This window comes from Hirundo rustica, chromosome 3, assembly GCF_015227805.2.
Source record: "Hirundo rustica isolate bHirRus1 chromosome 3, bHirRus1.pri.v3, whole genome shotgun sequence".
Lineage (NCBI taxonomy): Eukaryota > Metazoa > Chordata > Aves > Passeriformes > Hirundinidae > Hirundo > Hirundo rustica.
The window spans coordinates 49293776-49310099 of NC_053452.1; the positions used below are offsets into that span (position 1 = coordinate 49293776).

At 41.6% G+C, this 16324-nt stretch overlaps 1 long non-coding RNA gene across 2 annotated transcripts in view; it reads right to left on the reverse strand.

The window, feature by feature from the left end:
- Positions 1–551: 551 nt before the first annotated feature.
- The window catches only part of LOC120750567 (uncharacterized), a 37485-nt gene continuing 21712 nt past the window's right edge, over positions 552–16324 (reverse strand). Inside the window, exons 2-3 of one of the 2 annotated variants that reach the window (XR_009207663.1) lie at positions 3570–3674; positions 552–3461 (exon numbers count right to left, since the gene is read on the reverse strand). This is a non-coding gene — a long non-coding RNA (uncharacterized LOC120750567). The remainder of the gene's footprint in view (positions 3462–3569; positions 3675–16324) is intronic. The other variant, XR_005700048.1, reaches the window with a different exon arrangement.

The following is a 16324-nucleotide window of genomic DNA, read 5'->3' on the forward strand; positions in this document are numbered from 1 at the left end:
ATATGTCATTTTATAGAATGACAGAATCATTAAGGTGGGATAAGACTCCTAAGATCAAGTCCAGCTGGTTACCCAGCACTGCCAAGGGCACCACTGAACCACATCCGTGAGTGCCACATCCACAGACCTTTTGAACACTTCCAGGGACAGTGATTCCACCACTTCCCTGAGCATTCTTTAAGTAAAGAATTTTTTTCTAATATCAAACCTAAACTTCCCATTGGGCAACTTCAGGCCATTTCATCTGGTCCTCTCCTCTCACTTGTTACCTGGCAGGAGACTGACTCCCATCTCAGTAGAAACTCCTTTCAGGTAATGGTAGAGAGCTACTTTGGGCTCAGTTATGAGTGTTAAAAAGATCCAGACTTTCAAAAACCATTTTCACTGGGCACAGAAATTCTGAAAAAGAAGATGCCTGTAGGAGGCACAAGTAAAGTAAACACTGGCTGTGACACCAGCATTCAGAGCAGCTTGGGGTGCTAACTCTCTGGAACAGATCACATTATAGATGTATAACTGTGTCACAGTTCGATTTAACTAACCTTGTGCTTTACCTGGGGAAAAATCTCTGCTCCCCTGCACACACACACTGAGCCCTGCAGACCATGGTATGCAGGTTATAGGGGCTGCCCTGTAGCTGTGCCTGCCAGCATAATGCAGCTCTTCTGAAAATCAACCAAATCCAGAAGCGGGCATGTAAACAGGCTGTAAGACATATGCCTTGCTTCTATGCAAGCTGGCACCCACCCTCACCAGTAAGGGTGATTTCTTCTTCCCAGCTGCACTCTGATGCAGCGGCAGCAAACTGGTTCCTCTGCAGGTACAGAAGAGAGAGATCTGTTCTAAAAACAGTCACGGAGCTATATTGAACTTTAAATACGTTGCACTTTGTGTACAAACTTCTTTTACTTTCATATATTTTTTAAACTTTAACACTTGAAAATTTTTCTTTTAAAACTATTTTATTGAAGTATCTTCCTGCTCTACTGCCTCCCCATCCGCTGAGCAGTCACCAGCCTTTTTACCATGCAAGCCACATACACAGCAGGCTCTGAACTTGTGGTTGGGAGCTAACCTGCTTCTGACTCTATGGGAAGATTCTAGTGAGACTTTGACAGTCCAAACTGGTGCAAAGTGCTGTGGTCTGATTTGCTCCAGGTTAGTGCATTCCCCTCATTTTGAAGCCTGTAGCCTACTCGACCTGTATTATACATGACATGAGCACCACTGGCCTCCCTTCCAGGCAGGGCATCAGCTCAGCAGGCTGCTGGCTCAGCTTACATCCTACATCACATGTTGGATTTGCTGCTTCGGGTCGGATCCGAGTTTAAAGTTCAGGTCCTGTGGGTTTAAGTTTAAGGCATTTTGTTGTTGTTTGTCAAGTCTGAAATATTTTCCTTCCTGATATACCTAAACTGACTTCTTGTTATCTCTAGTTAAAAGCCCACAATCCCTTGCTAAACCCAGTGAGAACCATTTTAAAATTGCTTGTATGTTTTGAAGAATACGGTGAATTTTAATCCAAGTCTTTGTACACAAGTGAAAATTTGTGAAATAAACCAATGATCTGGGATGCCAGCATTTCTGCATTCATGATTTCTCACATAAAGGAATCTTGGTTTTCCCACTGTAAATACTCACCCCTTATCAAGAAGTCAGGCATGCAGAAAACCTCTAAATACATTTTGAATATTTAAAACTTGTTTGCATTAAGATCTCACTCCTACAGTTCTGCATCAGACCTCTCTTTCATTTTAGCAGACTTCTGATACAAAGCCTGTTTTTTCCTCTCCTCTTTTCACTTCCTGCATATATAACAATTTTAAGCTCTTCAACACAGCACCTGCCTTTCCATACTGCTGTGCTGTCCACAGCACAGTCTGAAAGCTGAGGCTGCACACAGCATGCAGGAACAGAAGTACAGATCTTGGTTGTGCCCATATCCAATCTTCCCTGGACCACTCCCAATAATAGCTGCAAGGTTCAATGCTGAGGACACAGCTCTGACATTGCACCTGTACTATGATTTTAGCAGGAGAGCTAGCAGCTGGAGAAAATAAAAGCTTCAAGAAGGTGAATTATTCTTTCTCAGATTGGTTTCCTGACCCTGCCCTACACAGATATGGCTGTGTGTTATCATTTCTTACGTTAAACCCTAGTAAAGCTTTTGTGTGATTGCAGGTGGCTGACAACAACATCAGCGAGCAGCCAGCTGGCTTTTCCATGCTGCCATTCCTTTCTCTCTTGCTGTCCCTGTGAATGTGCTGTAGTTTCCCTAGACACTCTGGCCCTGAGTATCTGGACTATTATAACTCTACAGTCCCTCAAACACAGAGACATCACCCCAGCTACAGAGACAAAACTTGTGCTGTAAGAGGTGTCAAAGGGCAGAAGACACATCCTGTTCTTGTTTAACAGGGTTACACAAGTAGAAATGCTGACATTTTCTTTGTGGGTGTGGCAGGACTGTCCCCCCTCCTCCCTATCATGGGTAGTTGGCGCATAAAGAGATAAGCCAGGCCGAAAGGCTCAGCAAGGGGTCATGTCTGGTGCCAAAAGGGCTCAGTCCTCAGCTAAGAATCAACATCTTAGTCTTGAGAAAAAAGATGTGGGAAGAGATAAAAGAAATATTCTTGACTAAGAGACACTGTTTTATAACTATAAAAGACACACGAGTTATCACAGACGCAGAAGACTTCTACACACATACTCTAGAAGTGCTCAAGACTTCTCCCTGGAGCACGGATGCAAATCTATGATTACTTCCCTGGGGATTGAGGGAAAGGATCTGGATGTGTGCCTCACCAACAACTGGATGGTAAGATATAACTTAGGATTCAGTGTATTATTTCTTTGCTAGCTGTAATATTAATAGGTATATACCTGTATATACCTATATATGCTGTATATACCTGCTAGTAGTTTCTCTACTTGAACTCTTATATCTATTAGTTTTCTGTCTAGGAAATAAAGGATTCATTCTATAATAGACGAAATCAGCCATAATTAAAGAACTTGCAAACGAGAGTGGGTTTTGGGGTGCTGGCCGCCTCAATGAAGCTACTGCCTGCTGCCAGAGGCCTGGGCAAAAGGCAAGGACGTACCTAAACCCCCACATCCATTCGTAACAGCGGGATCAGCAGCCTATTTAAACTTTATCCTTTTCATAAGTGTTTTGACAATGCTGACACCAAGGCTCGCTAATTTGGCATCGTGTGCTGCCTGTGCACTGAGACATGAAGAAAGTTTCCTCTTCAGCTATGCTGCCTGTACACGTGGAGGAGCAGCAGGACCTGGAAGGCATGACATTCCCTGCCAAGTGACATAGACCAGCTCTGAGGCACCGCTGCTCCTGGGGCAGGGGGCTGTCGGTCACCGCCTGGAGAAGCAATTTTTTCTGCAGTCAACTCAGCAGAGCAGAAGGCAGGGAGCCAGTAGTCCAGAAATATTAGAAACAATTTCTGCAAGAGAATTTTAAAAGCCATTGGAAACTTTTGAAGCTGGATGATGCCAGAAATAAGACAGAACAGCTGAGTACCTAGAGAAGATGACTTAGAGGAAGCTTGTACCTCTCCAGAGATTTATCACTGATTCACAACTCATTAATTCTCTCCTCTTTCCTTAACATCTTCACAATTTCTCCTTTTGGCAGTTTTCTGGAGATAGGGCATGACCTATGAGCATGAGACAGCAGAAAGCCATTCCCCTTGCTAATACTGTGAGACAAATATTGGTAAGCCTTTACTGGATATTTGTCACTGGCCAACCCTCCTGTGAGTTCCAGTTGGGGAGCAGCAGGAGACCCACACTGGCAAGGCATTAAAATAAAATTAAATAAGCCAGAGCTCATGACACCACTTCAGTCTGGCAGGTGACAGAGTAGCTAATAGCAAAGCAACTCTCCTCTTCAGACACACAGCTTTAGAAAGCAGCTCTTGAGGTGTGGTGGCATCTGACCCCCAGACATGGTACATGCTTGGCTGCACCACCCCATGGGCACAGCCCAGGCAGGGCAGCCCTGGCCACACTGCAAGAAAGGACTCCTCCTCTGGCTCAGCAGGGCCACTCTCAGGGCTGCTCTGGCACAACATCCTTCTCTGGACAGTCAGATGCTGTTGACATCATTTGCCAGAGAAGAATCACATCCTGCTGACTCAAGAGGCTCGGCAGGGACCACGTTACTGCTGGCTCCTGATCTTGGATGTGCTATAAATGGCCTCATAAGAGTTTAGGGACCAGAACAGAAATTTGTACTATCCTTACCCTTACAAACTTTTTTTTTCTGCTGTACATTACAATTCAGTGTCAGAGAAACCAGTGTCCTTTACTCCCATCAGGATCTTACACAGAGCAGCATTGCAGTTACCACCAAACCACCAGGACAGCAAAGGAATAGGAAGCCCCCTGCACTTGCTGAGACACACACAGATTTCCACGTGTCAGCAAGGGGGAAAGATGCAACACCTGTTTGAAGAGAAACTCTATCTGAGTAAGTAATACTTTTTTTTTTTTTTTTTTTTTTTTTTTTTTTTTTTTTTTTGCAGTGAGTGCTCACAGACTTAAGCCAACCCAAAACTGAGCGGAATTTTCCCACTGAAGCTAGGGGGAAAAGTAGAACTCATTTCCTATGAGTTAATCTTATGAAAGGCACGACACAGTGTGAGACTGGAGAGGATTATTTCAGCCAAAGTACTCCTAAGAAACATTCTCTCATTTATATTTGTGTCAGATGCAGAGTGCAGAGGTAGAAGCTCAGAGATGTGACTGGTGGGCTGCTTCAGAAACACAGTCTCCTGTTATGAATGGCCTGGTGAAAAAACATTTACCCAGAACAGCTTGATGACAACCTGTTTTCCCAGTTTTATTCTGATGTTGTTGTCTGGGAAGTGTGTCCTTCTAAGAGATCAAAGAGTTTCGAGGATTCAAGATTCAGGAATTCAAGACTTTCAAGCATCAAGATTCTTCCAAGCATTAAAGCAGAACTGAAAGTAAGTCAGAGCTGAGATCTTGCTGGACTGAGAAAGACAATTGAAAAACAACACCACAGATTTTTCTGGAAAAAGGCTTATATTTTTCCTATAGAATATGGCCTTTTCCAAGGGTGAGAAAATTCTTGTCAGGAAATCCAGTCTTTTCAGCAGACATTGTGATCTGCTATCAGTTGTGATGCTTTCATGGATTTGCCCTGATAACGCCTGGAATATGGCTGGATTTGGAAGAACAGCCACTTTCCTCCACTTCAACTGAATGATGAAGTGCTGAGGTGAGGCAGGAGAAGCCCTCACCAAGGAGCAGAGGACACAGTGCTCAGGCTTTCTGTTACCCCTTAAGCTCTGAATGCAGACCAGATTTACATCTGTGACTAAAGGGTCCTCTGGGCCACAGCTTAATGTTCTTTTACGTAACTCTGGATCTGTATCAATCATGCTTTCAGTAACCCTTAACTAACCATTCACCTGTTCACACCAAAATATGAGTACGTGACCGTTCAATATACACACATGCATCTCTGAATTGGATCTAATTTAAATTCCCAGCTTCCTTTTTTTTTTTTCGTATTATGTCGATGCACTGAATGTCTGCAGATGTCCTCAGAAAGTTTGCTAGAGAACAGTCAGTTACAGTCAATTCTGAATATAAAATATTTTCCCTTTTTTTGAAATGAAAAATAACCTGAAAGCCTTTTCCTGGTAATAAAACAAGCTTTGAAACATGCATTTTTAAAGAAAAAAAAAAAAAAAGATTTGGAGTATTCACAACTTATCATGGATCCAAAATGAATGTGTACTCCTAAGCAAGAATATAGCTATTCTCTTTGATGAATAGGAATTGCTCCATTTTCAAGCAGGAAGTGCCTAATGAGAGAAAACAGGCTGGCAAAGCAAACTCCCAGTGTATTTGCATTCGAGACTCAACTTGCCATTAGGTTTTACCCACATGTTTGATTAAATTATCTGTCATGGCTGAATATTAAAATAAAATTTCTCTCCTTGACTATCCTTTTTATTCTTGTTCTTCCTTATTTGTTGCCTTAATTAGTGGCTCTTTGTTTTAGTCTTAGACTGGAATACTTAGTAGGGGAAGGAGTTTGGGTTGTGGTGAGGAAAGGGTAGAAAGCTTTAGAAAACAAACTAGACTAATTAAAAAGTTGAAATTTAAAAAAAATGCAACTTAAAAATGTCTGATTTTTACTTAGTTACTAAAACTGACTCAAAAACCTCAACGCAAACAAATCTGAGTTTATTGAATGGCAGGGGTTTTAATGACTTTGGATGGAAAAAGTTTTCAAATCAAGACTTACTTTCCATAAAACCTTCATTTGAAGATAAATATATTAAATGGAAATGCAAAATTTTCTCTAACAACGGACCCCAAGGTCTGTTCTCCTTTTTCAGCACAAGCTGAAATTCATGACATAGTGCAATTACACCAGATAGAAAAACACAAAATGTAGAATGTGATTTGATCAAGAACGTTGTTTCTATGATTCCTTATTGTTGACATTTCTCCAGTTCCTACCTGTAATTGCTTTTAAGGCTGTAGAAGTCCTGGTTCAATTTATGTCTTTAGAGATTTCACTGCCATACCTTATTTACACAAATAATCACCCAGACCCCATGGACAGACTGTGCTACCTTGAGAGAGGAGCTCACCAGCAAATCACTGGAGGTCTGATTCATTCTGTAAAACAAGACTTTTACCCCCAGCTAGCTGAAACAGCAATTAACAGCGTAGGCTGTTGTTTGCTTGACACGACTCTGCAGTTGGGTTTTTTCCCCCAGGCTGTCAGGGAGCACCGACCTTAGGAGAGAGCCCATCCTCACATATGCTGAGTTCCGTTCTGCAGCTAGACACACCATCAGGAGAGCGTGGATATTGTTTGGGATGCAGGTGATCTTCTTTACTCTATTATATTTTAACTATATATGTGGGTAACCAATCTCAAGATCATAACACCACCTGAAACCAATGCCATTTTCAAGAAAATAGGATATTTGTAAAGGGTGGAGACTATTACTATTCTGAAAAATCTAAGCTGGATTGAATCAGAGACAAAAAGGAACAATGTAAAAATGAAAACTTGAGCTCAATCTTATTTATATTTGAGATAAACTTGCAAGTATTTGGATACGTATCCAAAATCTTTAGATCAGGTTAAAATTTGAGCCCTACAGGCCATAGAAGTAAGGTAGATTAATTTCTGGACCACTGCTAGACAGTGGGTGTTTTTTAAGATTTCACCATATTTTGTTCAGTGAGCATTGCTGATTTTCTCTCTCTGCTCTTACTACCAACAAAGATTCTGAAATCTTACAGTTTCCCTGTTGTTTTAGGTAGATCATGTCTTGGCTAAGTAAAAGTGAAGGCTTTTGTTTGTTTGCTTACTTGTGGACCTTAACTAGGACAGCATCTCATGATCTGTCAGTAATAAATACCAGAATTTCTTCTTCCTCTTTAAAATTGCAGCTCATCACATTATCTCTTTCAATGTGCATTTTTATCAGTGTTATTTGATCTTCAAAACCTCTGGAACAAGGACCACCACAAAAAGTTTAAACCTTATTTGAGTACCAGCTCCTATCAGCTTCAAGAGCACATTGCCTTTGTCAACTTTTGGAAATGAAGGTGTGTGAAATATAGGTCAATTATTATCTGGCTTTAACAACAGAGCTACACTTCTGTTTTGCTCAGAATGAAAAAGTTACTAAACTCTTTTGAAATCCTGATAGTGTCAAGGGGAACACTTTATTTTATGAAACTTAATATTTATGAATATGTTTTATAATGCAGCCCCGGATTTTGGAAACAGCATCACATTAGGGTAAATGCATTTTTTGCAGAATCAAACAGCTGGAGATAAAAGATGTCATTTTAATGCCAGGGTTATAGGCATCCTAATGACACTGAGCAGCTCACAGACTCTAGAGAAAAATTACATGCCTTTTAAAAAATAAAAAGTCTAATAACTAACAAGTTCAAATGTGAATAACAAATAGTACCTTCCCCTTCAAGCACTCATCAGCATCCTGTATTTGTATACTCAGAAAACAAATCTCCTACATTTATGCACACAGTGTCACTTTGCCCCTGTGTACACTCACCCACCTTGCACAAGTGATCTGGGTTACTGCAAGTCAAGAAAACAAATCCAGCCGTAATTTTCCTGTGAATGTCAAGCCAGATATGTCTCCGCAGCTGTGACAGTCTGCCTTTATAAGGCTGATATAAGAAGCACCTGCAAGTGCATCCTTTCCCAGCTAATCTTCAAACAGAGGCTCAGCCAACAAAGCAGCAGTTTGCCATGAATGACACTGCCTTGCCATCTGGACTTGCTCAGGGCTTGAAAACCCCTTTCCACATCTGCCTCCAAATGGGGGCTGCTTGGGACAAATCTCATCAGAAATCTCTCCTGAGTTTGTTCAAGTAACTGTTGACATATCTTCCTTTAGTGTATTAGGAAATAACATTTTTCAATTAATTTTTAGAGTCAATTGCAGCACATGCTCAGTAACAGATAAAACACTGCATCCCCAAAGCTGTCCTTTCTGTGCCTGGCAGTCCCAGCACAGCTCCACAGTTCAGCTATGATTCACCAGGAGCCACAGCTTGATGAAAAGACTGGAATGAATTTCAGTGAAGCTTGACCAAGTCTGCTGCAATGTGTTTCTGCAAAGAACTGTGCTTTATGACTGAGAAGAATTGCTGATAATAGCTGAGTTTTGATGCAAGTTTTGGAGTTTTCATACTGGACTCTAAAAACACAGTATAGACTAGAAAGCTCAGGGCTTCTTGAAAGGTGAGATAACAGTATTTCTACTGGAGCTGCTGTTTATTGTAGCACATGAAAGAGACCTAATATTGGCAGGTTGCCTTCTGAGGTGCTATGGACCAGAATGAGCCAAGTGCTCCTTTTACCACACAATGGGAAAAAAAAAAATACATTTTCCATGTATCTCCAACAAAATGTTTCTGCCTTACTTGATCACTATTCAGCAGAAACACTGATGACAAGTTAAAAGAAGGCCTCAGAAAGAATGAGCCACACAGAACATTAGGAGAAGAAATATTAACAAAATGTATCAGACAGGGGAAAGTCAACATGTTTGAGATTTTGAATACTGCAATACGACTTGAAACTAACAATGAAGTAGCTCTGTCTTATCAAGGAAAATTTTCCTCTGGACAAGCTGGAATGTCAGTAGGCATTCTGCTCACCCCTCCTGCTCTGTGTGCATAATTGTTGCGACACAAATCTTGTATTTACACCTAAAGTATTGCCTCTTGTGGATTATTTTACTTTCACAGTCACAAAGACAAGACCTCATGGGTAAAAGTGTAGGTGAGGTTTCTCTAGCTTATTAAGCACTGATGTATTAAACACCTGCAGAAAAGTAGCAAAAAATGTTTCTCTATCCTATCAGAGTTCAGTTTGGCTAGAAATTTCAAGTCTACTGAATATGTTTCCCCCAAATTCAGAAAGCCCCTAACAATCTTATACCACTGATCACTCCTTCGCAAATTTGTTCTCGTGCTCATATTCCATGCAGGAATGCAGTCTTTTGCCACTTCCATTAATTTTTTTTAAGTTTTCTCTGATGAAAGAGTGTTCTAACTGTCCAGTCTTCTCAGTCAAGCAGCATAAGCTCTCATAACATCTAACAAAAAGGTCACTTTGCTAGCGTTTTCTTATTTAGCATCTATTCTGAATCATGATTTTTAAACTCAACTCTAAAATAATAATTTTGTGTTCTGCAGGCCCCAAAGGTGGCCATACTGCTTTGGGAGCAATTGGAACAATTTTTTTTCAAGGTGATGGCTGACAGTCTTTGAATGCACTGAAATCACTGAATTGTTGCTATTCAGATGTCTGCCCATGGAAGAATGTACACGCTTTCCTTTTCCTCTCATATTCTAGATCCAGGTTAAAATAAAAAGGGCAACTCTTATTTAGTAAAATCAAAGCTCTCCATGGGGAACCACGTTTTATTCAGAGCAGTAGTCTTATAAATCAGTCTCCCAGTATTAGAGAAGTAAGGTGCAACCCTTCACCACTTTGGCCCACTTCCTGGACTCTGTGCTACTGTTTGGTTTTTTATCCATTCTGTTTTTAATTCATTTTTTTATAATAAAGTCAGTCTTCACTGCCCACCCTGAATTACATTTTAGTACTGCAATTAGGCTCTTAAACAATTGCAACACGATCCCCTCAGGCAAGGGACACAGCAGAACAGAGCAATCTGTGCTTATTGTCTTGTATATCATGCTATGATGACACTGAAGCTTTTTGCTTCTGCAAAGAAGAGGTTTGCAGGAGGAGCCTGGAGGTTGTTTGGTTGTGTTTGCAGTATCAAGAAAGAGAATTCACATTGCTGGTGCTCATTTTGATTAGAAAGGAGCCCACTCTTGCCCTCATAGGAGGATGCCTTGCTCCCCACATCCTTCTACCCCAAGACATTGGTCAAAAAAAATCCCTAACTTCTATTTGTAGAAAGAAATTTACATTGATAACTTTAAGTAGATCACAGGTAGTCTAAAAGCTCAATTTCTGTATCTATTCCATCTGAAGAAGGTTTTACAGCTTCTCAAGGTACCCTGCCATATTCACATTAGGCTTTTCACTCTGAAACACTGCAGATCTTTGCCCAGAACTGAGCCTGTATTACTGGGACTTCAGAGCACCACAAAAGATACAGTCCCTGCTGGTTATATGCTGGAACAGATTTCAGCTTTTGTTTTTGCAACTGTGCAAAGAAATTGAACTGCAGACTCATTTCTACTGGCCCAGATGCATCTGCTGTCTGTCATTAAGATTGGCACAAAGACACAGTGGCACACCCCCCAACAGACGCTATATAGATGCTTTTCTTCTTTAAAACAAAGTGACTTTTTCCTTCTTTATCGCCTTCCTATTTTTAAGGCTGGGAAAGGTCAGCACATTGGCTCTAGTTGCCTGCCGATGTTTGCCACAGATATGCCTTTACAGCTGCTAAGAGCAGCAGCTGATGCCAGGTTTTGTGTTCAGTGCCTTCATTCAGCTTGGAGCTGAGAAAAAGAACCTCCTCCACCTGTAAAGGCTTTCAGCGAATTCTCACTGAATTTGGTTTCCTCTGGGATTCCTCCCCAAGACATGCTATTGAAAACCACCAGGTGGGAGTCCTCCCTTCAGCTGACTCAGTGCTATAGCAGGGAGCTGCTTTCTTGAGCCCTTACAGCACATTTCAACTATGGTCCCAAAACCCACTAAGAACTGCTTCAAATTTGCCTTAAGAAAAAGCAAGAATGGCACACTTGGTGTATACACATGAAATACCGTCAAGCCAGGTACAAGTGAAATACTTGAAAAAGTTGATGCACTTGGGATGAAGCGACAGCACAATTCACATCCCAGAGTTTTGGGGAAAGCAATGGGCAGTACACCACATTTACATGGGAAGTGAGAGCCAGCAGTGTTATCTGACTGGAGAACAGCGAACACAATGCCTTTAATCTAATATAGGTACCATAAAATATATTGGCAGGAATTTCACTGTTGCTTTCACCAAAACTGAAGTGGATTTTAAAGGAAAGAATTGTTACAAACATAGAAGAAATTAGGCATAACAAACAGGACAGAATATGAATTTTCCAGTGTTAGATCAGATTAGACTGATTTTCTTCTCTGCTGAGATTATTAGTATTCACACAGGGAAAGATATGGTTGATCTAACATCAGAAAATATTTAAATTACTACCACATAGGTAGTTATTAAACTGGAAAAGATAGGGAATACCTGTGAGAAGCATGAGCTGCAGGAAATGGGCTAAAGAAAATGGGCCTTGAAAAAGGGTATGAAGCTGGAAGATAAAAACGGTGTGCAGCTTGTCAGCAGTTGGTCTTTTGGTCTCGTCTTACATAATGCTCTTGTTAGTGCTTGGAGCATGCTGGTGAACTTAGCAATCCTATGAAGTTGGGAGGCATTTCGGAGATGTGATAGGGTTAGACACTTGTATTGGCAGAAATGGATGACCTTGCAGTCTGGACTAAGAGAAATCGCGCAAGTGAATGTCATTCCACAGAGAAAGCTTGTTCATTTCAGGATGGATAGCTAAATCATCTGCTTTAAGGCATGGATATCAACTAGAAATGATGGGAGAGGAAAAAGATCTGATTGTTTCCAAGTGTGGAATAGTCACTTCTCACTGTGATAATCAGGAAAAGCATTTCCGTAGTGCTGCCGCTGTCAGCCATCTCTGCAGAAGGGCAGGATTTTCCCTACCAGGCCTTTTCCATACACTCAAAAAAGGAGCCCATTAGGAGGCTGGTATTTATAACACCGTGACAGGGCACTGTGGTGAATGGAGCACTCACCCTTTGCAAAGCCATTCTCTCAGGCTCCCAAAAATGCCAGCAGGCAGAGCGCCCCGGTGCCGCTACTACACCAGCGACATTCAGCTTTTAGAGCTTTCTCAGTGACCATGCCAGAGACTTTTTAAAATGAAAGGAATCAGGTTCTTGGGAACAAGATTTCAGTGAGAAAGAAGGGCCAGTATGTCATCCTGAGTTAGGTCAGCTGAATGTGAGCCTTCAATGAAATAATATCCAGACATTTTATGCATCTGGACAGTATGCTTACCTTGGAACTAATTCTTCTTGGGCTCCTAAGATTTTTTCATTCATCCAGCTTAAAATCACAGAATGTCAAAGAAAGCCAAACTGCAGGACAAGTCTCCATAAATTATTAAGGATTGGGGATGCCACAGCAGAAAAATCTGTCTTTGTGCCTTACAAAGCTGTCACATTAAATTTTATGAAGGGCCAGTCTGAAACTGGGGAACATATTTATTCCAAAATGAACTTACAAAAAGGCAAAAACAAAAACAACAGCAAAAAATTCAACAAAAAAGAAACCCCAACCAAAAAAAACCACAAAAAACCCCAAACTTGTTTCCAAGCCAAATAAAAGGTACATCTCAAACTTGGTCTTTCAGAACACAATTACCTAGTAATTCAAGTAAACCTAAAATACACCCCCTTAAAATGTAAGAGAACCTTTTGTTTTACTTCAGAGCAGAACAAGACCCATCCTTCATAAATAAGAAGCTTCCCAAACACATTTGTGTCTCAAGAGAGGATGTGGGGGGGAGAAAGCAGACACTCAATAAGGATGATCACATTGCATAATATATTATTTAAAGGGTCCTCAAAGTGAAAGCTATAGAGTAAAAAACCTTCAGAAGCCAACCAGAGACAGTATTGTCACCTAGAAGAATATGAAAAGATTGATAAAATTGACTAAAATATCTTTCAAGGAATGGTGAGAAAAAGTTCTTGTTTTCCTAACAGAAGAAAAAACCTGAATTATTAATGAAGGTGAGTACTGACTGCTGTTGAAATTGAAAGTAGGCCTGCAGACTCAGACATCTGGCCCTGAGCATGGCTCCACTCCAAGTCTGGGAGAAGACAAGAAGAGAGAAGCTTTGGCAAACAGGTAAATACATCTTTCATTGGAAATATTTCCACCACAGAGGAGGAGCAAAAGTTCTCCAGTTCTGTCTGCTCCAGCGACACCCTATGACAAATGTCCCATGAATTACTTCATGTTTCAAAACACATCTGCTAAGGGACAGAATCCAGTGAACTGATCAATCAACAGAGAGATCAGTCTTGTTTGTAAGAAACACTCTTAAAAATATAAAAAGAAAGAAACCACTGGAGAGTACCACAGTTGTTAAATTACAAACTCTTTTATCTGCTAGACACACTTTTCTGAGATGCACATTCAAATTTGGAAACTTTAGCAGGTCTGAACAGATCCCAGGCTGTTCAGGCACAGCTGGAGCTGAGCTTTGGTTCATCTTGCGAACAGTGGCTCTGTCCACAGTGGGACATCACACCTCTGGGTATCAGGTTAGGACAGCTCTCCAGACAACAGACTGCTGGAGTGGCGAAGCAGCCTGCCATTCACTGCCTGCATTGTCTTTGCAATGTGCACAGGGGCTGGCATCCCCTCCAGTGCCAAGGAAAGGCTCAGGGTCTGCGCAACGGGCTGTTGTTACGCTCCGTAGCAACACTAAACTCCCCTTCCCACATCCTTTCCTCATTCAGCCTTGGAAGAAGAAGTAGGACTAGATTTCCCAGGACCTCTCACAGCCACCTTCCATCCCAGCCCTGCTCCTCTCTAAGCCCCTGCCTCCCCATTCTCATCCGAGAGCAGCAGCAGAGTGGTCCCTGTCCCATACACTCATGAAAGCAAAATTCAAGTTTGCCTGCTCTGTCTGAAAGTCCAAACTCGTACTGAACTCGCAGAGCCTACAGGTTTGGTACAGTTCAATGACCTTTTGTATTTCAAAGGGGGGGACTTTCTGAACATACTCAGCAACAGAGAGAGATGGAGTCTTAGTCAAAGGCTGCAGGATATGTCGTGGTGAGTCGTGACTATCCCAGGTATTTCTGAAGTGCACTTTTGGGCCAGAAAATGTTTCAGAGCTCTAACCATTGCTGCTGTCTTTGGTCTTTGGGGCTACAGGGCAGGGAGGACAAGTTTCCCTAGGTGCTCTGTAGGGTGGAAAAATCCCTTGCATTTCTAGCTGTTAAAAATAGGACAAGAACCCAACTTACAGCAAGATACTGAGAACATAAAGCATTCTTTGAAGAACTGGAAAAATGGGGGGCAATTGACAGGACTTCAGTTTCCTGTGAGGAAGTGTCTCCTCTTTGAGCCTGGCAGCAGTGCCTAGTGCCAGAAGCAGAGACTCTTCTGGAGCCCAAGTTACTGTTGCTGAGGCTTCTCAGTGTAGAGAAGCAGCCTGGGGAATAGTACAAAGTTGCAGTCTTACAGGAATTAAGTTGTTTGGCAGTGGTCCTGTGACAGATTATGTTTATCTAGGCTCTGAACCCCTTCTGATTTGAGCACAACTGTATTACTATTTTGAATGCATTGGGGCAATTCAAAAAGAGACTGAAAATACAGTCAGTCCCTAAGGTCACTCTAAGGTCACGTGCCCAAGCTGTGGTACTCCTGCTTCTTGGTTATTCACTTACATGGTACATATCATAACTTGCAAGCCTGGGGAAAAATGACATCTGGAAGACTTGAGGTTTATAAAAATAACAAAAAAATATTGCAAGTTATCAATAGTCCTGCGATTATGAGAGAGTTATGGTCATTACACATAGTCATCAGGAGAAAAAGTCAGTGAAAAAATGCTGTAGGGGTAAAACAAAAGTTGAGCATCAACAAAAATAAGGGATAATGTATAATTTCTGCCTCTAGCCCTCTTCGAGTTAAACTTGCTGAATAGATACATTTGTCATGCACACTTTACTAAGTTGTCATTAAACTGAGCGACTGATGTCAAGGCTGGGTCCTGGAACCAACAGTTTCAGCTTCATGGCCTGGCACATGGTCGTGCAAGGCAGTACAAGTTGTACAAACTACCAGTTGTAAAGGGTAGTGCAGAGTAAAACTGAAATGGGCCAGATAAGAGTCAAACTTCTAATCAGAAAGACATTAAAAACCATAATTAAAGGCAAGTTTAAATAGGTGCTTAAATCTCAGGGAGCACACTGAAAACAAAAACATACCATAAAGCCCTGGTCCTCACTTGGTGAATTTATTTAAAAGAGGCTTAAGGTACATTTTCCCTGAGGTGATGCAAAGGAAAACAGACAAAATTCCCAAGAGGTTAAAAACCAAAATTTACTGGCAAAATAGAAGGACAGGAACTTGGCAAAATTTAAAGCCAACATTCAATCAAAATGAAGCATTTAACAAAGCATTGACTTGGCAAACTCCAACCCATCCAATTTTAAATTACCCAGATTTCAAGAAGAAAGATGAAGAGAAAAAAAGAGACAAAGTGAAGAAAGATTCAGCTATTGTCTTGGATCCAGCTTCCTGTCAGCTGCCATAAAATCCAAAGACAACAGGCACGTGTGACCATGTGTTTCTCAGGGCAGTGGATTTTATCTGCTCTGGCCTCCTGTGGCCATTGGCCCCCAGGTGGGGCTTCCAGTCATCTGGCCACTCTGAAGCTAGCCTGAGGCTCCAGCGTGGGCTGTGGGACACTGCTGTCCCTGTGCCAGTGACTGACAGCCACGCTGGGCTCCAGTGGGTGGGCAGTGAGCAGTGCATCAGCCCACCTTCAGAGAACTTGCTCTGGGCCACCCCCCTCACACACACTTCAGTTGTTTTGAGCCAATAACAATTTTCTCTAATCTCCCACAGATACTGAAAGAGCTCCCTTACCCCTAGGACTCAGACAGGTTGTCCTGATTTCATATAAAGACATATAAATTATCACCAGCACACATGCAGAATAAAACACCACAGTCAAAATGAGT